General features: G+C 43.4%; 1 long non-coding RNA gene across 1 annotated transcript; it reads right to left on the bottom strand.

The window, feature by feature from the left end:
- Positions 1-599: 599 nt before the first annotated feature.
- Positions 600-20012, bottom strand: LOC146184778 (uncharacterized). The gene is made up of 3 exons (XR_014708588.1): positions 19839-20012; positions 7237-7318; positions 600-2342 (listed from the first exon to the last, which is right to left on the bottom strand). It is a non-coding gene; the product is annotated as an uncharacterized LOC146184778 (long non-coding RNA).
- Between the last annotated feature and the right edge of the window lie 3116 nt (positions 20013-23128).

Genomic DNA, 23128 nt, shown 5'->3' with positions numbered 1-23128 from the left:
AAGTTTCCGAGGTCTCCTCTTTATATTTTTGGCGATTTCAACCTTCCCGCGATTTCATGGAACAGCCCCTCTTATCATTTGTTACGTCCTTTCTCAGAATGTTCTGCATTCATTGAATTGTGTTCTACGTTCAACCTTGATCAAATCGTTAAAGAACCAACCCGTGTTACTCAGACATCTGCCAACATACTTGATCTTGTGCTAACCACCTCTCCTGAAACTATATCTTCAATCAGCTTTCTTCCGGGCCTAAGTGACCATAGTGCAATCCACCTAACTATGCCTTCACGCTCGGCTCGCTCTCCAAAAAGATACAAGCTACTTAGGAACTACAACAAGGCGGACTTTCAAGCTATTAATGCAGAGCTCGAGCGCTTTTGCGACACCTTCTTCCCGCAGTTCTGGAGTCGTTCCACTCAAGAAAACTGGCACGTGTTTAAAACGAAGGTGAATGATCTCATAAATGAATATATTCCCACTCGTCGCGTTTCCTGCTCCAAACAAGCACCCTGGTTCAGCGTATCGCTAAAGCGCCTCCTAAATAAGAAGCGCATTTTCCGGCAGCTGAAAAATTCAAAATTGCTGATAAATGGCCCCTTTATCGTGCTGTCGCATCACAGTACAAGCAGGCGCTGCAGAGCGCTAAGCATGTTTTTTATCATGACACACTGCCTCATTTCCTCGTTTCTAACCCGCAAAAATTTTGGAACGTCGTAAATATGCGCAAAACAAAAGAGGTCCGACTTCGCTCTGTAAATAATATCCCGGTTCCCCCTCACAAGTGTTGCATTGCTTTGAACAATACATTTTTCTCATCCTTTAGTAATTCCGTGGTTTCCACCTTACCCGATATTGCGGTTTCTGAATCGGTTCAGATGGAGCCTATAACTATCAATGATGAAGGTGTTGCCAGGCTTATTCAGAAAGGAAAGCTTGCTTCAGCTGCAGGGGTCGACGGTATTTTTTATAAGTTCTTGAAGAGTACATGTTTATATTCATCCATGATGTTGTCCGAAATTTTTACGCAGTCCATCCGCAGCGCATCACTGCCTGACGACGGAGGATCGCCAAGGTGGTTCCAGTCCACAAGTCTGGTGACGTTCATAATCCTAATAACTACAGGCCTATTTCCTTAACATCTATTCCATGCAAGCTCCTTGAACATTATTCATACCTTGTTGACTATCTGGAAACTAATTCGTTTTTTACAGATTCACAGCATGGTTTTCGTAAGCATCATTCATGTGAAACTCAATTGCATTCACTAATGACTTGATTTTTGCACTGGACCACTCTTCTCTCATTGATTGCATATTTATCGACTTTGCAAAAGCTTTTGACACCGTGTCACACCAACTGTTACTTTATAAGTTAAGTAAATTAAATCTTGATAATGGTATTTTAAAGTGGATTGAGTGTTTGGATTGAGTGTTTTTTAAGTAGGTAATCGAAGTCAGTATGTAAATGCTAACGATCATGACTCCCCCATTTCCCCCGTAACCTCTGGCGTTCCGCAAGGATCAGTTCTAGGACCTCTTCTTTTCCTTCCTCAGTTACTTCCAAAATAAGACTTTTCGCTGATGACTGTGTTTTGTACAGAGAAGTTACTAACCAAGATGATGCATGCGCTCTTCAAAATGATCTGAACATAATTGGAACTTGGTGTAATACCTGGCTTATGAAACTAAATGTTAACAAATGTAAATTAATGAGAATTACGCGCACGACTAATCACAACATTCCGTGCTCATACTTTCTTGATGACACCCCACTGACCAAAGTTAACAAGTATAAGTATCTTGGTGTTCAAATAACTGATGATCTGTCCTGGAAGGCTCACATTGAATATATTACTAACGATGCCAACCGCATGCTCGGCTTCATTCGTCGCAACTTTTCCCTTGCCCCTATCTCTGTGAAACTGCTGCTCTACAAAACACTCGTCCGCTCAAAAATTGAGTACGCTACTCCAGTGTGGGACCCATACACTAACTCTCTCATTGTGTTGCTCGAGTCCATCCAAAATCGCTCTGCAAGGTTCATAATGTCTAATTACTCCCGCCATGCCAGTGTTACAGAAATGAAAAGAACGCTTAATCTTCCGGATCTTGCCATTCGGTGCCGCATTTCGCGCCTCTGCACATTTCATAAAATATATTACGGCAACGAAAACTTAAAGCAGTCCCTGTTTACTCCTCCGGCGCACATATCGTCCCGCAGAGATCACCACCTAAAGGTGCACATCCCACAGCGCAGGACTGTCCAATATCTTAATTCCTTCGTCCCCAGAACTGCCTCGGACTGGAATCACCTGCCCTCCACCGTCGTCGTCATCAAGGATTCTGAAAAATTCAAGGATACTGTTAATGCTTATGAATTGTAACTTTATTTGTTTGTTTCTTTTTATTCTTATTTTTTCCCCACTCCTCTCTGTAACGCCTGACCGGCCTTGAGAGTAATAAAATGAAATGAAATGAAATGCATGCAGCGGTGGCGCTGTACGCAGTCGGGATGCGGTCGGCCGGCGAGTGCGCGCGCGGCTCAGCTAGCACGGCTCACGATCGCTTTCAACGGTGCGCTTTCATAGGCCTCAGTTTTTCTTAATAATTTTCGCATATGAATAGTGTTTTAGATTACCTGAAAAGATTGCATTTGGACATTGCTGTTAATTACGAATTTACCACCTAAAATTCGAAATGTGGATGCAGCATTCACCTCACTTTATTTTTTTTTTTTTTGCTTTCGTACACTGCACGAGACTGTGAAAGATATGCGCAGGAGCAGTTTTTTCACATGATCTTCGTGTAGATGCAATGTACGCATGAATACAGCATATATTTGCGAACACATTTCTTATCGCAATTTTTTACTATGCATCATTACGCAGTGTTGGTGCATCTTGAATTTGGGAACCATAACAGTGCAAAGGCATGCAACCACAAGACACAAGAGCACAACGTGACACAATGCTTGTGATGTGTTCTCTTGTGTCTGCTGGTTGCATGAATTTGCCCTGTTGTTTCCTAAATTTACTATGCATCTTTCATGTAATCCTATCAACCCTATCAATTTTATTACTTGCACAGCACATCAGATATCCAAGGAATAAATGGCAGTTAAACCGCGGGCCGCACCTACATATTACTTCTCTCTTCTTAGTAAAGCACACCCCTTACTACTCCTACTCTCTCTGCAGTGCACCAAACGAAATAATTACACAGCAATACAAAGACGGAGTCTTCAAATTTTTATTCAGCACATTATATGCCATTTATATGTAACATGTATTAAAGAAAGAAAAGTAAACTCAAGTAATATGTAAGCAAGAAGGGAAGTTATAGCTTTTGTCTATCTCACAAGATGTTTGCAGCACTGCAAAAGGCAGAGGCACCCCATTCCAATCAGGATCACAGGCACTACAATAGGCAATTGTGCTTCACACTACAATAGACAATTGTGCTTTGCACTACAATAGGCAATTGTGCTTTGCACTACAATAGGCAATTGTGCATGCACTACAATAGGCAATTTCACACTACAATAGACAGTTGTGCTTCTATCTGCCTTTCCTAGGAGCTAGCACAATTAGGGGTGAGAGACACTGACTCACTTTTTAATTTCCCCTTCCACACCCCTATCCCGAATAATCAACTATATGTTTCATCTCACAAAGCTGTTTGCAGCACTGTGGAGGGTAGAGGCGCCTTGGCCCAATCAGAAGGATCGCTTGGCCAAACATATCATCCAGCTTTCTAACGAAGGAAAGGAAGTTCTTATGTTGGTGTGCTATTTGTAAATTGACTCCCTCCGCCACCTGAGCCCTAATATCTAAAATTTGGAAACCCCATTTGCCCCTAGCTGACTGCAGCATTTTTTTTAATACAGTATATGTGCTTGTAGCTCTCCATTCTTTAATTTCCTCTTTTCTGAATTATGCTCCTTTGGCCCTCCTCCTTTTTTGCAGATCCTTTTTTTCCAATTCTTACCTATACCTTTTGTCCATCTTTGTGGCAGTTTTTCTAAGGGCCCACATTTGTGTTTTTCCTTGACCTCTCAATTTGTTCCCTTTCTACCTGGCGACAGGTTTCTTCCCCACTCCCCTCCCAGTTTTTCAACCTCCCGTTTTTCGTCGCCGCATACAGGCGCGGACAGTTTTTCATTCTCTAAAGTGGATGCGCTTGCCGTTAATGTCGTCGGGTATGGTTTTATTTCCCAAGGCATCTGCTTACAGCAGACGACGCGCTGCAGTTGGTCGAACATGATTTTTTCTGCTGGCTTGCTGCGGAAAGGACTATGTATTCAATATTCGCCTTGTTGTCGACAGTAATAAGCTTGAGAAATATATGCACCGGAACCATAGCTTCAAGCGCTCCCGTTGTGACAAGCAAAATAAAACACGCACGCAACCGGCAATAATGTACGATCGACCGCAGCATTGACGCCGAAGCTGAGCATTACAAAATATCTTACTTCCCGTTCGACAGCGGGACTAGAAACATATTTAAACGGATTTATGGACCCTTGTAACCGGCGATTACTGCCGACCTGTTACTGGTTTGGTTTTCGTTTCCTCATCCGGTCCTGTTGAAGGTTTCAGCGCTTGATTCATTATAGTCATACATAGTAAGGTACGTCACTTAAGCAATCATACCCTTTTCTATACAATTCCCATGCATAAACTGTAGAGACATAAGGTGGCATGCAGCCTGCAATCATAATCATCATCAACCTGACTATACCCACTGCAGGGCGAAGGCCTCTCCCATATTTCTCCACTTAACCCAGTTCTGTGCTAGCTGCATCCACTTGACTCCTGCGAACTTCTTAACCTCATCCGCCCACCTAACTTTCTGCCGCCCCCTGCTACACTTTCCTCCCTTTGAAATCCAGTTTGTTACCCTAAGCGACCATTGGTTATCCTCTCTTCGCCCTACATGTCCTGCCCATGCCCATTTCTTCTTCTTAATTTCCATTAGAATGTCGGTAACTTGAGTTATTTCTCTGGCCCACTCTGCACGCTTCCTATCTCCTAATGTTACCCCTACCATTTTTCGTTCCATAGCCCTCTGGGTTGTCCTCAACTTAAGTAGAACTCTCTTGGTTCGCTTCAGCCCCATAGGTGAGTACAGGTAAGATGCAACTGTTGTATACTTTCCTCGGGCAATACCGGTAAGCTGCTAGTCATAATCTGCGAGTGCTTGCCAAATGCGCTCCATCCCAATCTTATTCTTCTTGTTATTTCCTTTTCATGGACCGGATCTGCGGTTACTACTTGTCCTAAGTAGACATATTCGCCTAATACTTCCAGTACTTCGCTACCTAATGTAAACAGCTGTTCCTTCCCGAGGCTGTTGAACATTACCTTAGTCTTCTGCATATGGATTTTCAAGCCTACCTTTCGACTTTCCCTGTCTAGGTCATCAATCATTATTTGCAGTTCATCCCCCGAGTTGCTTAGCAAAGCAATGTCATCAGCAAATCGCAGATTACTGAGGTATTCTCCATCTACTCTTATCCCTAACTGCTCCCATTCCAAGTCTGAATACTTCCTCTAAGCAAGCTGTGAATAGTACTGGGGAGATTGTGTCTCCTTGCCTAACACATTTCTTTATGGGAATTTTGTTACTTTCTTTATGCAGAACTATGGTTGCTGTGCAGCCACTATATATATCTTCCAACACTTTCACGTACGGCTCGTCTACCCCCCCGAGTTCGCAATGCCTGCATCACCGCCGATGTTTCAACTGAGTCAAATGCTTTTTCGTAATCAATGCTGGTTGTATTCCGAGCATTTTTTTTTCACCTGATTGATATGATCGATAGTAAAGTACCGTTTCCGAAAACCTGCTTGCTCATTTGCTTGATTGCAGTCTAAGGTTGTCCTGATTCTATTAGCGATTACCTTAGTAAATACCTTATACGTAACAGACATTAGGCAGATTGGTGTGTAATTTTTAAGGTCCTTAGAGTCCCCTTTCTTATGAATGAGGATAATGTTTGCATTCTTCCATGGTTCCGGTAAACCATTAGTTCGGCTAAAGTTTTTATTTTATTTTATACAGAATACCTACAGTGCCCTCACTGGCGCATTGTTGTAGAGGGGAAACTGCATAAAAACAAACACTTACAATACAATAAGTTTGACAGATGATGCAATGAGAGAAAGAGAAAAAATAAAGAAAAAACGTTGCAGAAAACTACATGCGCACGACCCACTAGAGAAAATAAAAATTTCAAAGTGCAGCACTCCTTTGACAATACAATAAATTGGGCAAATGATCCAATGTACTAAGACAAATAATGAGAAAAAAAAAGCACTAATGAAAAGAAACGCTGCATAAAAACAATCACGCACAAAACATATGTGAAAGAAATAAATAACCGGGCGAAAATCGTAACCGGTTAAGGGACAATTCCCAGTTGATACCATTTGGATCCCAGTTGAATTCCAATTGGATTTAACAAATTCGTTAAGTTGAATTCGTTAGATCCAATTGGAATTCATCTGGGATCCAAATGGTATCAACTGGGAATTGTTCTTTAAACCATTTAGACCAGTTATGATTATTAACAGAACAAAATGCACAAGGATAATAATGCTCCATTGATAGTCATATAAAGAATTAAGTTAGCAGTAATATTAATACTCATATTAATCTATTGTCACAATCATATTAGTAGATGATTTTGTAAGGTGGTGAAAGCAATTCCAATCGTGTATTGCTCGAGGAAAAAAACTGTTTGATTGTGTGTATCCGAGCATTGTACTAACGCACATTTAGTGGATGATCAGTGCGGGCTGAAGAGAAAGTTGGTTCAGATATGTATTTTTCTTTTGGAATGCCAGTTTTACCATTATTAACATTATAAAAGAAAGTGAGTCTGAAATATTTACGCCTTTTTTGAGTAAAAGGCTACCCCAATTTGTCTCGCAAATCTGAAGACCTATCCTGGAAATTGAAATTGCCAGAGACAAACTGGGCAGCCATATTATTGACGTGCTCTAGTTCGTCAATATTCTGTTTCGTATATGAATCCCAAGCGGCACAAGCATATTCAAGTATAGGACATACGTTAGTAATAAATAAGGCATCTTAGTTTAAGTGGAGCATCCCTAAAATTTCGTCGAAGGAAGCATAATGTGCGACTTGCTTTAGCCGATAAGTAATTTATGTGTATTCCATGTCCGAAATGTGACCACGCCTTCAGATGAAGGATATGAAGATTAACTTTTACCTTTGATACGCCTTGTAGCTTCATTGGAGTCGAGCTGGAGTTATTCACTGCTTGGATGTCGTTTCATCGGCTTCTTGACAGCCTGTAAAGTTCAGAGCATGTCGCTTTTGGTGCATTCATGCGCTTGTTTATCGTTTATCGGCAAAGTATTCCTAGCGCATTTTTATTTAACTCATTCTGGTACGTTTTAAGCTTGTATTGATTCATTTATTTGTATATTTATGCTGCAGCACTTTTGAAGCCTGGAAAGTCACCAAATTCTCCAGGTTGAGGTAGGACAATTGCCCTGATGACCTGTCTTGCGAAGTGCTTTGAGAGTATTCTAAATATAACATTGATGTTTGTCCTCGAATCCCAAAAACGGCTTGACATTCACCAGTGCGGCTTCAGGAAAACATGTTTCACTACTGACCACCTTGTCCGCCTCAAAAATACAGTTCGAGAAGCAATTCTACATAAGCAACACTGCCTTGCCATCTTTTTTTACCTTGAAAAAGCTTTTGACACCACATGGAGGTTTGGGATCCTACGGGATTTGGGAGAGCTTGGAATTCGCGGCAGGATGCTAAAATGTCCAGTTGACTTCCTACATTACCGATCCTTTCAAGTACATCATGGTTCCATACTTTCTAAAAACTTCACACAAGAAACTGGTGTGCCCCCAGGGTGCATTTTAAGTACCACGCTTTTCATAGTAAAAATGAACTCTATAGCTAAAATAATACCGAAGCCCATTGTATACTCAGTTTATGTACATGACTTGCAAATTGCGTGCACATCATCAAACAAAGCAACATGTGAGAGGCAGATTCAGCTAACTGTAAATAAGCTGGCATCATGGGCAGATAAAAATGGTTTCAGGTTTTCCACGCAAAAGTCTGTGGCTGTTCTCTTTTCTTTTAGATGAGGACTGCACACTGACCCCACCATCTATACCTAAATGAAATCACACTACCAGTAAAAAACGAACACAAATTTCTAGGTTTAACTTTTGATAGGAAGCTCTTTCTTTCCTCACATAAACATCATGAAAAAGAAAGCTTCCAAATCTCTCAATATACTCAGTTCTCTCACGCAAACACTGGGGGTTTGACCGGACGTGCCTTTCGCACATAAAATCTGGTAGAATTATGTTTTAACAGGAAATTGTTTAATGACAGTGACCTATTGTTCCAGGGATTAAGTTCCGGAATTCTAAAGTGCATGAAAAAAAACTATTTAAAATGATCGGAATGAGCAAAGTAAGGCTTAATATTAAGGTTATGATGACTCCTACTTCACCGGGGAATATCTCAAGTAATATATATGGGATGTGAGACATGTTAACAAAAATTGATGATGTCATGCAGAAACTTCAGCGACTCAATGTGACGGAGTGCTGATAAAGGGGTTATGTTTAAGATGACAAGGCACGAGAGGGTGAAACATGTAGATTCATAGCAGTGATATATAAACCTAATAGATTTTTTATTTCTGCACTCAATGAGGTTAATGTCAAAATCCTGAAGGGGTTTCAGACAGGAGAAGCATAATGTAGGATTCGACGAATTAAATATTTATACATATTTATACTAGCTTTGCCTTCTTTGGAGAATTATTGAAATTGCACCTCTAATTCCCAAGACAAGCTTACTGATTGTTTTAGTGCAAACGAAATTAATACGTTGTGACCCGGACATGCTAGTGGCAAGTATTACGACGATATTTATACTCTCAAACCCTAAGCTGTTGAAAAATAAGTAATTGAAAGAGTAATTGAACAATGAAGGAAATACACTAATAGATAATGGCATTATCAGAGTTTTAGTAACATTTATTTTCATTATCCAAGTGTTACACCGAGTACCGAAGCTGACAAATGAGGAGTTTGTCAAGGTTCAAGGTGATCTTCTGGTGTGTAAATCACGCAACATAAAACACCGTCGTATGCATAAAGGCATATGTGTTTGTGACGTTTCGAGGTGAGTCATTAATTTATAGTAATTGGAATAAAGGACCAAGAACCGACACTTGGTGTACACCAAATGACATGTCAACATTAGAAGAGATAGGGGAATTGAAACATGAATTGTTACCGATGCAATAGGAAACTTCCAATCCAGCTAACCAAGTCAGGGTTTTTCAAAATCATATTAAGCTTTATTAAGGAATTACAATGCAGTACAGTATCAAAAGGCTTTAAAAAGTCTAAATATAGCGCCGACCTGGCAGCCGATATCAAGGGTGTATATAATGCATGTGACAATTCAACTAATTGTGTTAAGGCACTGAAACCTTTCTTAAAACTTTCTAAAAGTTAGAAAGCATGATATTAGGTTGCAGAAATTCTATTATATATCTGTGACTCATGTGTTCCAGCATCTTACATGAACATAATGTAATGAAATAGGCCTGTAATTATGTAAGAGCTGTTTATTAGAGATTTTAATAATTGATGTACTTTGGCCAGCTTCCATGAGGATAGAACAAAGTCAGTCTTTAGCGACTTTGGAAGATGACGGTTAGATATCTAGCATACCGCAATGAATAAAGAAAGAAAAAATAATTTTTTATAGCATCGGAACTGGTCGACTTTCTAGTGTATAACTGCAGAATCAAGTTAAGTACATAATGTTCATTATTCATGATATCAGTAACCGGGGCTACCATACTAGGAGGGTAAAAGGATGGAACTTGGAGGGTGCTTGATGAAAAAATAAATTAAAAGTAGTCTATAAAAGCATCAGATATTATTAACGGATTATTAGTTGTTTGATCACTGACGATAATAGGCGATGATGCAGACTCCGTTGGCTAAAAAGAGCGCCAAACGTTCAAGGATTAGTTTTTGGAAGATTTCCTAACTGGATATTGAAAAAAAAGACAATTTTGGCCAATTAGGTAATTACTGGAAGCCCGTCATTTGCCCTGCTAAACTTGATAACATCCTTTGGATCCGATAAACGCTTCATGCACCTGAGACATTCAACGCGGCATGATACATGAAGGATATCCCATGCCATGCAAGGTACTTAGCTTTTTTTCTTTGTTCTTAGCGGAACAAAACGTTCCATGCAACAAGTGACAATAGTTAAAATTAGCTGACGTATTCGTTGATGTCAACCATGTGATTAAGCATGTGAAATGTTTCAACCATGTGATTAAGCATGTGAAATGTTTTAAAAGGAGAAGCAAGAAAATCGGTGACAGCAACATCATCACAGCACAGAAAATCAGAAAGAATTACAAGGGCTCAAGATGCTGAACCAAATATTGAGTGAAAGCATTAGTTGCGGGTGACCGAGCGTTCTTCTCTTTTTCTTCTTCCTCAGCCCACATACTGAGCCCCGCTTTAACCAAGCCGTATGAATGTGCCTTAGTGGCCTATAGGGGTAACGTGAATGCAAGGGTCCTAGCAGGCTGATTCTGACATAACCGTCCCATGTGAAACAGGAGACCTAAGTTGGCAGCTCCTGCCAGCCCCTCACTTTTGTGCAACATGGGGTGTGACGTCACGCGCTGCGCCCCGGCTGCAACCGCGCAACGCCGACCGCTGGAGTTGGTAGCCCAGCTCTCACCCTAGCGTTACGTGGTGTGTGGCGTCACTGCGTCACGTGGGTGCGGCCGCGCCACGTTGAAGGCTCGAAACCTAGAGTCGTGTTGCTTTCGCAATAAAACGTGATAATCGACAGCGGCACAAAACCACGACCGTTGAAACTATCACGGTCTTGTATCCGAAATTCCATCACCAATATCGTATTCAAAGCCACGCTGATCAATATTTGATCCTTCGAAAACGAAGTAAAGCAGTGAGTCACCTCTTGTTACTTTGTTGACAATTTGCTTTAGATTGAAGAATAACGAAATGTTCAGCAAACTATGTTTGTACTTTGGCACGGGGCACATCTGCTGGTCGTACCAGCCACGCACAAAGAAGGAAATTTTGGCGTATAATTCTGCACATTCTAAATTGGTTAAACGGGGCATTGCAAAAAGTTGCCTGCGCGGTGCTCTTGAAAGGTCATGTGAGCATAAAATTGGGGGCAGTTTACAGATGCAAGTGCACTGGTTGCAGAAGGCCGGTTTTCCTGAGGACACAGTGACGGCTGTGGCGGAACGCCTCCTGAAAGAATTCAGGTCAGGTGGTCGCCCTGTCATGCCAGGCGACAATAGACTCAAAACGCCGAGGCATGCAGCCATTCCTTACGTGCATCAGTTATCGCACTGGCTGAAAAAGGTTGGAGAGAAGTGCGGTGTGGACGTTTTGTTCACCACCCCCGAAAAGCTGGTGCGCATGTGCAAAGCCGTTAATGAGGACAGAAAGCCAATCTGCACCAAAAAACACGAGCGCAAGTTTGTATCCTGCATTGCCGGCGTCGTTTACCGCATACCTCTCTCCTGCAGTAGATGCTACGTTGGGCTGTCTGGTCGCTGCCTTAATGATCGATTATGAGAGCACTGTTCGCTGGTGGATTCATTGGCGGGGGGCTGCCATGTGGCCAATCATTGTAAGCGTTGTGGGTGCGTGCCGGCGTTTGATGCCACGTGTGTGCTTGGTAGGGGAGGCACAAGATTAGAGCATGAGATATGTGAAACATATCTCATTAGCAGGGAAGGCGATAAGTGTGTCAGTGCACCTTCAATCACCCTTTCAGAAAAAGAAAAAGTTTGCCAAGGAACAGTTTGCCCCCTTTTGATTAGTTTTTGATCGTTGGTTTTGACTGGAGTGCGCATGTGCCACCAAGTGCTTTTATGTTCCCTTTTATATTGTAAGTAAATCTGCAGTTGATGTTTAGCGCTCGTCCTGTCTTCTCCTATGTCTGTGTTATTTGCGCTAGTCTTTTTATTTATGATGACACACCAACTAGCCCAGCTTTCTGCTTTGACTGTACCCAATCCTCGCTTTGCTTGCCTATTTCACCTCGCCAGATAGTGTGCGCTGTGACTGAACGCTCCGTGTGTGCTATTTTGGACAATAACTGCAAACTACTGTATACTCTACCATAGTGTATATATTTCTTTTATTTTTACCTACCCTTTTCTTTCTCCCTATCGCTCGCCTCTGATTTCCTCTACCTCTTCTTCGCTATCCCTTTATTTCCGCCGCCCCAGTTCAGGTGCTGGCCGGGCGTATCTGTGCGCCAGGAGTTTCCCACAGCTTAATCAAAGAATGCAGAAATCTTGCTTGTCGACGCAGAACGAGTGAGCGCCGCCACTCAGTCTTCGAACACGTGAGTTGTCTAGCTCGTCGCACCGGCAGCGCAACAGCATTTTCGTAAGGTGAAAGCAAGGCGGAAACTCTACGTCGGCCACATTCTCGCTTGCTGCAGCTCGAAGCGATGACCTACGCATCTGTTTTCCTTGCCGTAGCAGTTCCGAGTTGATCTCGGGAGTTTTTGAAATTCAGAAGTTGTGCCCGAATTTGCTTCCAACTCGAAGCCATAGCTTTCACCCCGGGATTGGCGTCTACTTTCTATGTGCGTAATGTCGCGAACACATTATTGCGCGACATGGGAGTATGTTCCAGATCTTTGGTAGGAATGTACCTACACTCACCCCTATCTTACTCCAAACATGCAATGATAAGATCCAGTGCCAGGTGCCTTTTTGATAGCTTGCGCATCGAAACATATTGTACGTTGAGCGTCTGAGCCGGCCATTGTGACCGTTGATGTAGGCGGCGCATACCTATTTGCATGGGGAGACGGTTTTCTAAAAAGGAGGAGGGAGTGCAATCAAGCATTTGTGCTCTGCTTGCTCTTGCACTCCTCGCTTGGCACTGAGCTTTCACTACGGGTAGACTAAATGTTGGAAAGGCTCCGAACGTCAAGACAGTAAACTGATTTCATCGCAAAGACGGCTGCAGTCAGAAGGAAAGCGAAGAAACAAACAGAAAGTGGCAAATATTTTACATCTTAATGGAGGAGCACAGATGTTGCTTCACAAAGAGTTCATCAGCTGTGTTGAGCTGTGTGATTTTGCGTTCAGTTTACGGCATTTACTGATTGCGGGTACCCTAGTGGAAACGCAAGCATGATGTATGTCGAGGCCAAACTCTCGGGAAATATTGGCATCCTGCACGACCTTTGCATGACAAGAGTAGAACATAGGCGTGAAGATACGCCTTTGCCTGCGACAGACAGAGAGCGGGCGCCTTCTGGTGTAGATGGCATTGAACGCAGCTTTATCACGACCTCCCACACTGCTCATTATTTTGCGACATTACATGCTGGTTCGATACCTCAGACTGTAAACACATAACAGCCCTATAACCATAGAGTAAGATATATATAACGAGGGGACATTCCAATAGGGCCCCAGTGGCCCGCTGTACGCACTGCGGCGCACAGCGGAGTTGGCGAAGCCTGCCAGCCTCAGAGCGGGGCCCTTCAAAATACCAAATCTCAAAGACCGCAATGTTACTTTCGGTTTCAGTGTTTTGCATAAGTCTCTTAGTTTGATGCACAGGCGTTTGCGTCACTTGCGCGAAGTAGTTATCGGCATTGTTTACAAAAGCGGAGGCAGTACCCGAGGCAATACAGAAAGATGTTGCTCGTCATCAATTCACTCTTGCGCCCCTTTTATAGGGTACGACAGGGACGCAAAAAGTGTTCACACAGGCATATGGGGCTATAAATAAAGCAGAACCCTTTGAATAGGGAGGTTGCAGTGCATGCCACCTAACCGTGACAATTAATACTATTCGCACTTATTCTTGCCTTATGTTTAGTAACCAAATATTCTACATTCCGTCACTTCGACCTGTCTGCAGTTTTTGATTAATTACATATAGTCCTGATGCTAAACTTTTTTTTTTAGGTGCAACGCCATCCGGCGGAGACGTGGAAACTCGAGCTGGGCCACAAATGGCGTCGAGTGTCCTCTCTCTATATATATGTTACTCTATGCTATAACATCCGTTGTAACACAGTAGGAGACAGCAAAATGCGACAGGCATGCCACTGTTGTGACTTCTAAGCACACAGGACCAGAATAACGAAGCGGTATCGTGGTATATAAAATCGAAAAAATGAGTTTTTTTCGCTGTCGCTATTAGCCCTAGCAGATCGGTTTCGTAGTGGGAACGTTCGACAAGTTTGTAGTACGTACAAAAGGCATTCATTAATGAATTTGGTGACAAAACTTCTCCTATGTGCGCAGTTTCAGCGCCAGCGTAAGGGTCAATCGGGGAATGTTATTTTTACTTGAAACATTATAGCGTCCAAAGTCGTATGTTGTTTCGTACCGTAAGTACTATAATATTAAACTATACTTGCTTCGCGAAGGTGACCGTGATATTCTGTTTGTTTATCGCATCGAGAAAATATATGAGGCAGGGAAGTTAGCCTTACAAGGTGTTTTAAAATATTTTTAGGGTAAAAGCAATCACCCCCAAAGGCACAACAGGGCCTCTGACGGCGTGTCACCTTACGAGATTCGTCGTGTGTTTGGCACTCCTTGGTTTAGCATGTTCGGCTTGGCCGCCCGCCTACGAGCTTGGGCTACACGCTGAGAGCAATGCCAACCTTGAAATTCGTCTGACGCTTCGCTCAACATCAACTGTTGCTTGCATTCAAAGCTAAAATACCTATGGATAAGTTCAGTAAAAAATTCGTGCTAATACGCGTTAAGTTTACTGTATTCGAAAGAAGAAAAAAAAATTATCGCGAGTATGTACCGTTCGCCTTCGAGTGTTGGTAGACAAAAATTACTGAAAAACATAGCCTGTCCTTGACTTCTCTGAGCTAGGCGTACGTGGCATACGTAAGTCATGATATTGGCACTTTGGATGTTTTAATAATGACATTCAGCGGCCCGGAGAGTTGCGTTGCTCAGACTGCTCTGCTTTCAACGAGCTAGCGACATGTGTAGGATGCGGAGGATGGCTTTGTCTCGGCCTTTATTGCTTGCTGCTTACGCGGTTTCCGCGCTGCCTGCGCTCCCTGGACTACCGTCACGCAAAGTAAGATAAAACTCGAGCTAGCGAACAACTCTACGCATCGTGAACGCCACCTCTGGGGTTAGTCTTTCAGCTTGCTCTGACACCGCACAGCACTAGCGTGCATTTGGCGTCTCGTCTCCATCCGAGCGCGTCCGCCGGGCTCGCACGTTAACCCACATTCCTGGGCTACACTGAAGAGCCCGTTGACCGCGTAGCGAGCACGGCGGCGCCATACTTTCTCAAAATCGCAGCATCCTTCGTGTGTCTCATCAGAAAACGTATCATTCGTGTCGCAAGTAGGAAGGTTCATAGAGGACGTTCATAGAGGTCCTCATAGAGGACCACGGATCCATTTGGCCACCGCGGGCCATTCCTGCAGCGGGAAAAGGAAGATGATGGTGAGAATGAAAGGGGCGCGTGCTGCATTTGGAACATAGCTCGCGAAAGAGCTGCCCCGGCAGTCACGGAACTCGCAGTGGACTGACAGTACCAGAAGGCTACAGGGGCAATTACTGCAAGCTCAAGGTCAGATTTTTTTTTTCTCAACAGGCACAACAATACCCAAGTGCCCTGCCATCTCCACCTGCAAAGACCTCCAGGCTTCCTGTGGAGGTCGCAGCGTTGTGTCTCAAGCACGGAGATCTATCTCGATTGGTCGCACACACCGCGACGTGATCCTGTCGAATGCTATGCCGCAGCCACATTGGGCAGTTTCTGTGGAGGGAGTCCAAAGTGCCGCTCCAGTGTCAGTGCTTGCGCACGCACACGGGGCTCCAGGTCAGCGTCGAGAACCGCCAGCAGAACCGGTAAGATCTATTTACACTACTGCTAGATTTGCGGGCGTCGTTTGTATTTGCACCGGCGAGGCAGCCGCAGGGGCTGCAGAATATGTGCTCTAACAGTACGGTTTCTGATGATAGTCTATAGTTCGCTGGGGCCGCAAAATTTCGTTTCTGATTGTCGGGTGGGGGGGAGAGGGCAGCAAATAATTTTGGTGGGGCACTTTAGTTCCGGTCTTAATGGTGAGACGCCACAGCGTTGGCAATTCCCGTTCATGTCTCCCTTTGTGGTACCTGGTTAGTGTTCCTGCACTTTACTGTTCGCTTAACCACTAATCCTCTAATTAGTGAGTCGGTTATCTCACGAATTTTCTTTGGCAGATGCAGTCGTCTGCTACGATATATGTAAAAGGCCACACTACATAGGTATAAAGAACGCTTAATAAGCTGTTCAAACGGGCCTTCTTGTATGGTCTATGGGTAACATGCCACACTCGGAATGCAAGTGTCGTGAAGAGTTGATTCCCCTCACCCTTTTACGTGAATTGAGAAGCCCGAGTCGGTAGCTTCTGCGAAATCATCCACGTCATGCGGTCTCTTTACGTCAGACAACCCTTAGACTAATCAGAACCCGTCAAGGTCATCCGCCTGGTCAAGCCTGCCATAGCCGTATCCGTGTAATTTACTCCCCAAATGGTGGCGTCAACGCGATAACGCCAATGACGTATTTGTGGAGAATGTGGTATATAACGCCATCTTGTTAAAACACAGTGGCATGATTGTGCCTATACGGCTCTTAATACATCGCCTGAACTGATTTACCTATTTCAGCACAGGCCAGTGCAGGCTCCAAAGAGCTACGTAAACTCTTCGTGTAACCGGTATTCCATTCGTTAACTTCACGAAGTGCTACTGCCATAACTCTAAGCACCAACATCATGGCACAGACCACCCGTAGTAGGTACCACGTTTTAGATTGCAGTTCAGTCAATCTCATTAGAAACATGCGAGGTGTATTCAGTGGCATCTATACCGAGAAATTCGTAGCGTATGTTTTCGTAATCTTCACCCGTAGCCATACGAAAAGCATCGCTCATCAGGACGACATATCTCTTGAAAAAAAAAGTTTAGCGTTTGTTTTCTTTCTGGGCCCAATGACACTGTCAAGAAAGCTCCTGAGTTAGATATGAGCTTTCAGCTGTAATGCGATTTAAGCATCCTCTTAAACCGTGCGCCTCATAGCGATGAATGCTTGTACAGCACGTGACAAATCTTTCGGCTGGGCAACGCAAAACTATGAAGGGTGGTTAACTACACGAGAGAGACGACTCGGAGTTGCTTTAGGATGTTCAACACTATAAACCACACAGCAGGCCAATCAACCGAGAACCTGGCTAGCAAACAGGTATAGCCCCTGAGCCGGCGGGGAAGTTTTTGCAGGCAGACGAATTTCGGCCGCCAATGCCAGTATGATATCCGAATTCAGTATATGTTATGTACTTTTTACTAAAAGTAAAAATGGGTTGATGTTTTTACCCACCTTTAGTACTCGGTTGGGTTTCAGAAATATCTCGAATGCTCCCTAACATCCCATTGATAAGCCCTATGAGTCGGCTCGCCAAGGGGTACACTGTTATCCACTAGTCATGTTATGGTAGCTGAAAAAGCATGTAGTGTCGCTGTACTTGGCAGACATCTGAAATTACTAACAACTGAGGGGCATTAAAACCTCTCAAAGGATTGCAGCTAAAGTTACACTAGGGTAGCAGAAGCGCATTTCGCGGTGCCAAACCGGAGCCACAATCGAGCGTGCGCTGTTACCATGATAACCGGTTGTGTCGAGCCGTGCCGGTCTCCTCGTGGCACACAGGCGTGACGTCACGCTCTTCTATGCTCATCACGTGTGATCATCGGGATCGTGATGATCATCTCCCGACCGCAAAGCTATAAATATTAGCCGCGGCGCGTGCGGTCGCTAGATAGACGCACAATGGATGAATGCGCGCACGACGAGCACGAGTACTGTGAACGGCATCAGCAGAAACTACGCGCAATAAGCGTCGACGAATCCAGGAGTAATCGCATGGTGCGATGCCGTACTACAACGTTGCAATAAGCAAGGAAGAGTAAGCGACCCTCTGAGACGCCTGAAGAGCGGAAAGAACGTCTAGCTAAGCAGCGGCACAAAATCACGGATAACTAAAGACGCCGAGTCGATGCCGAACTACAAGACCGTCCAATGGTACAGCAAGGAGGTATAGAAGCTCAGAGAGTGTACGAAAGTTATGTCCGACTTTAATTCGGCATTGGGTCCTCACGTTCAGAAAACCCATTGTGTAACCGTCATTGATCTTGCATACCAAAGAGACACCATCACGTCTAGATAGTGTGTACCCAAATTTAAGACAATCGCAAACTACTGTACAGACCATCGATCGGTCTTCATGTCTATAAAGCCGAACATTGAATAATAATAATGTGGTTTAAAGAAATCGAAACCCTCGAAAGATTTTTAATGCTTAACCGGTGTGTTACCTAACATTCACATTCGGTCCTCTCGAGTTCGCATCAATCACACAGTTGCAATAAAGGCTATGCAATCAAAAAAAGATTTCATGCCTGATTGCAAAAGGATATCCGATCTTCATTAACAAATAGCATTTTTCCTGAGTACCTGAGTGCAAGCTGCTGGAGAAGCTGAAATTGACCTAAACGATCCCAGACATGAGGCCCAAACGTCAAATGCACGTACAGCTGCTACATCAACCGACATTTGATTGTTTTGGTATTTTTCTTTTGATAAAATGTGCATGCAGCACTTTGTCTAGTTTAAACCTTTCAGCTTTAACGCCTTTGTAATACATCTGTTCAGCATATTTGAAAGACATGGGCCACTTGCAAACATGTGCACGACGGTTCAGGATCCTAAAGTTGAGTTTTCGCGTCCTGTGTAGCAGGGGTCTCAGACTCACAATGGCAGTGCAGGCCGCAGTAAGAAATTTTCCTATCTCGCTGACCAGCAGATAGAAAATATGAAAAAGTTTCAAATAGAAATAGAAATGTACAGCAAGAATAATGCAAATTAACACATACGCATTGTTCCCAAGTAACTATCCAGTTTACACAGAAAGAAAATGCGGCACATGCCCCTAATTCCTAAACTACACACTGTCGCTTCTTTAGATGTCTCGGAGAGAGCTGCGTAAGATACAACAGCTCATACTAGACACTTCCCTTCAACATGAAAAAAAAAGGTGGCTTGGAGATGGAAGATGGCTGGTTGTGCAGCGCCTCGCTTTTGATGACAGCTGACGTCTGTTTATGCTTTTGTCAGATTCTAAGAAAGCGTACCGTCACAGGTCGAGGCCTTTTAGTTTAGTTGCATTGGAAAGCGAGGCTCGGTAAATTTTATTCCACAACCTGGAGTGAGCTTTCGTAAAAAAGGCTGACATTTCTATGGAACCGGCGGACTGCGCCACACAGCTCGGCTGACCACGTGTTTGAGACCTCTCGGTTAAAGGCATCAGAAATTCTTGCAGTGTTCTTTTTTTCAAAACATAAATGGCACAGAAATGTTTCTGACGTGATATGTACATATAAATAAAATATCCCTTATGTTGCATTCACGCAGACATAATCCTAGTTTTATGCAGTGCGAGTATAATGCATTTAATGTTTTTTTTTTTATTCTTTCTCCAATCGGCAAACAGCACGCGAGGTCCGTACATGCTCATAGTGGTATAGGCATTATGTTGACCTTGCCACGCCACGTCTTGATGACACCATGTCTAAGTAAAATCTAGCTCTTGATGATGCAGGTGCTAGTTTTAGATTAGCAAGAAAAAGAAAACAGAATTGTATGAAATACAACCGCGGAGCCGAAACTGCAGTTTAGTTCGTACCTCGGAGGTGCACCAAGCTTCCGGTAACGTTTTTGCCAGTGCAGGTTCAACAATCGCCTCTGCGATGTCCATTATCTCGTGTTTAGGCGCCGAGTATGCAGGCTGTCACCGAGCCCCTGTATAATCGGCGCCAATTGTAAACGAGCACAAAGTGTATCGAAATCGCAAATTCGTCAGCTATGGCCGCGAATTATATCTTTGGGCATTATCGCATGTCTATACGATTTTATACAAATGTGACAAAGCTTTGGGATGCAAATAGAGATTTGTTAACGGGCTACACCGATAATTAAGGGGCATAAGCCATGCGATTCACTGAATAACTTATGTAGGATTTTGCCATGGAATTCAGCATGTGGCAGCTTATTTAATGTGCATTCAGCTGTAGCGAGAGCAGCAGAGTTTTTTGCATGTGCGCTTTATGATCTGATGACGAGTATTAGGAGGTCTGTGTGACACCTAAGGGATAGTAGAAAATTCTTGAGAAGTAATAGCAATGTACCAGCACCGAACATCATTCTTTGAGGGGAGCAGTCGGCTTGCTTTCTTCTTTTTAGAAGTTTTGTTTTTCATTTTTAGCAGTTTTTTTCCTTCTTATGCGCATATCAGCGCATGCATCACCTAACGTTGCAATATTATTTACAGTCTCATTGTTGTTCATTCCTTGGGGGTTTCATATTTAAGGTTGCAATTTGAGATGATAGTAAGTGAAAATTTCTGCTTATAGATAATGTAAACCAAGAAGTATTTAATTTTTCTTGTTTCCTGCAACAAAAATAACCGTCCAGAAAAGAGTCTAGAATTTTCCCTGGTGTCTCTTTTTCCTTTACGTTACATTCTGAGCTCCTTTAGTGCAAAAATTGTTGGCTAAAATTCTTTCAGAAGAGGCATTACGTTGGTGGACTGTACTGCCTAGGGCTTGAAAATACGCTTGACTCTCTCCTAGCCTGCAGCTTGACTTCCCTGAAGTGAAATGCTTGGCAAATGAGTGTTTGACATTTGCTTGTTTAAAAAAGATGTCATGTGCCATGGCGCTGTTCAGTCAAAGCTACCCATGCGCGATTAAATATGTAAACGCCAATAACAGCAATGTTGTGCATACAGGCGATGATCAAGTCCCAGCTGCAGATGGATAGAAAGGCGAGCTGGTGGTACGATAAATTGAGATCCAAACACAAATGAGATTTCACTCAGTTCCAGATCTGCGCTGGCATGAATACTGCTTGTAATACTGTGCGTAGTGCCACGTTACTCTTGGGAGGTTAATTGGCTCCGTGTGTGGTTTTTTGGGTAGTTGTTTTCCCTTCACGCGCGTATTACCTACAACCCTTGATTGACCTGTGACGGTCCTGTTCATCTGCATTAATATCACTTGTTTGCTACGTCTGCCAGATGGAAAAATTGTGCACATTTTCCTTGCATTGCATAATCAGCTGTCATTGTTTTTGTAGTGGAAGCGCACACTAATATTAAACTGAAATCCCGCTGGGCGAGAATTGAAAACTGATAGTTGCTTGCGAGGAAAGTCAACATTCTCACTGACAGACATTCGGCGCCCAAGTTTCCACAAATGGCGTCTTTTGAGAGCTAATGATGGGTTGTGTTGGTTTTTAAGCTACCATATGGCAGATTTAGACGTACAGTGAATAGCATGTTGACTCCATAGTGTTAATAATTTCATGTTACACGAGTGTTTGGGGTTATTGTTTTTCCGATTTTTAATGTGAAGGAAATCGTCACAAGCTGCGTTGTTGCTGTTGCAGACGAGACACGCTTCGCAGCCAACTCTTGAAGCCGAATGATAGTAACTGCATCAGAAACTTATTATGGATACACTGCAGACATGATTGACAACATAGCGTACAGAAATAGTGTACGAAGATGTACTTCTCTGGGGAACAGAAAGAAGTCGTCACCACCTTCAGGTTTGGCTAAATTACTGCGAAACAGTTAGCAGACAAGGTAAACGGTTAGCTTTCGTCCGGCAGAAATGTAACGAAATAGATGCGGAAAGCACTCTGAAATTTCTCAGCTAGCTCCTTTTGAATGAGTAACGGTCTTGCAAGTCCATTTGTTCAGTTAGCCTATTTTGCTCTGGCGTGTCAGTGTGTTTTGGGGTACTATTTCGGTTCGATGGACTTCCGCATTACTCCCAGTGGTTGGACAGCTCATCATCATCATCATCAGCCTGATTATACCCACTGCAGGGCGAAGGCCTCTTCCATATTTCTCCACTTAACCCGGTTCTGTGCTAGCTGCATCCACTTGACCCCTGCGAACTTCTTAATCTCATCCGCCCACCTAACTTTCTGCCGCCCCCTGCTACGCTTTCCTTCCCTTGGAATCCAGTTTGTTACCCTCAGCGACCATCGGTTATCCTCTCTTCGCACTACATGTCCTGCCCATGTCCATTTCTTCTTCCTAATTTCCACTAGAATGTCGTTAACTTGAGTTATTTCTCTGACCCACTCTGCACGCTTTCTATCTCTTAATGTTACCCCTACCATTTTTCGTTCCATAGCCCTCTGGGTTGTCCTCAACTTAAGTAGAACCCTCTTGGTTAGCCTCCACGTTTCAGCCCCATAGGTGAGTACAGGCAAGATGCAACTGTTGTATACTTTCCTCTTGAGCGATACCGGTAAGCTGCTAGTCATAATCTGCGAGTGCTTGCCAAATGCGCTTCATCCCAATCTTATTCTTGTTATTTCCTTTTCATGGTCCGGATCTGCGGTTACTACCTGTCCTAAGTAGACATATTCGCCTACTACTTCCAGTATTTCGCTACCTAATGTAAACTGCTGTTCCTTCCCGAGGCTGTTGAACATTACCTTAGTCTTCTGCATATTGATTTTCAAGCCTACCTTTCTACTTTTTCTGTCTAGGTCATCAATCATTATTTGCAGTTCATCCCCCGAGTTGCTTAACAAGGCAATGTCATCAGCAAATCGCAGATTACTGAGGTATTCTCCATCTACCCTTACCCCTAGCTGCTCCCATTCTAAGTCTCTGAATACTTCCTCTAAACAAGCTGTGAATAGTACTGGGGAGATTGTGTCTCCTTGCCTAACACCTTTCTTTATGGGAATTTTGTTGCTTTCTTTATGTAGAACTATGGTTGCTGTGCAGCCACTATATACAGGGGTGGAAGAGCTGCTCCAATTGTTCCATTCTGCTCCAAACTGCTCTCCCTGCTCCATCTTGCTCCAAACTGGCTGTTTTGATGTTTTGCCATCAAATTCAGCAGAACACGGGAACAATGTCATTGCATCAGTGGTAAAGATATAATGTAT

This window comes from Amblyomma maculatum, chromosome 7, assembly GCF_055883805.1.
Source record: "Amblyomma maculatum isolate TAMU_Amacu chromosome 7, ASM5588380v1, whole genome shotgun sequence".
In the NCBI taxonomy this organism is placed as follows: Eukaryota; Metazoa; Arthropoda; class Arachnida; order Ixodida; family Ixodidae; genus Amblyomma; species Amblyomma maculatum.
This window is presented reverse-complemented; position numbering and strand designations above follow the sequence as displayed.